Source organism: Octopus bimaculoides, chromosome 2 (assembly GCF_001194135.2).
Source record: "Octopus bimaculoides isolate UCB-OBI-ISO-001 chromosome 2, ASM119413v2, whole genome shotgun sequence".
NCBI classification, from domain to species: domain Eukaryota; kingdom Metazoa; phylum Mollusca; class Cephalopoda; order Octopoda; family Octopodidae; genus Octopus; species Octopus bimaculoides.
Genome location: NC_068982.1, coordinates 103,804,263 through 103,804,931, shown reverse-complemented (window position 1 = coordinate 103,804,931; position 669 = coordinate 103,804,263).

Below are 669 nucleotides of genomic sequence, written 5' to 3'. Positions count from 1 at the left end.
ATATGCACAAATACCTAGATGATGTTGATAAAAGTTTCAATGAAGAAGCCTTGAATCTATGTTAGAGTCCGGCTCTTTCTCTATTGACAAGAAATACAAAAATGAAACTGATTGATAACATACATACATACATACATACATACATACATACATACATACATACATACATACACACATACGTACATACATACAAATACATGACGAAGAGCATTTCAATGAGAAATTCTGTGTTTCAGCCGTAAGGTTGTGGCCATGCTGGGGCACCACCAGTGTAATCACCCTTTAATTGGCCAATTCTATATTATTGGATTTTGGTGAAGGACGGAGTTCGACACTGCTGCCCTCTTTTGAGTTTCCTGCCTGGATATTGTTTCATCTGGGATATGGTAAAGAAAATGTTATTCTTTTCTAGTTTTAACAAATTAATGAACATTCTGTATATCGACTCAAACTTCTCACTCTCTCGGACCACAGTTTCTGTTCATTTTAAACAGTATTTCTCAATCATTTAAAATAAAAAGAAAGAACCATGAACCCCACCATGAACGGACGAATTTAGTATATAGCATATGTATATATGTGCATATACATATATATATATATATGTGTGTGTGTGTGTGTGTGTGTGTGTGTGTGTGTGTGTGTGTGTGTGTGTGTGTGTGTGTGTGT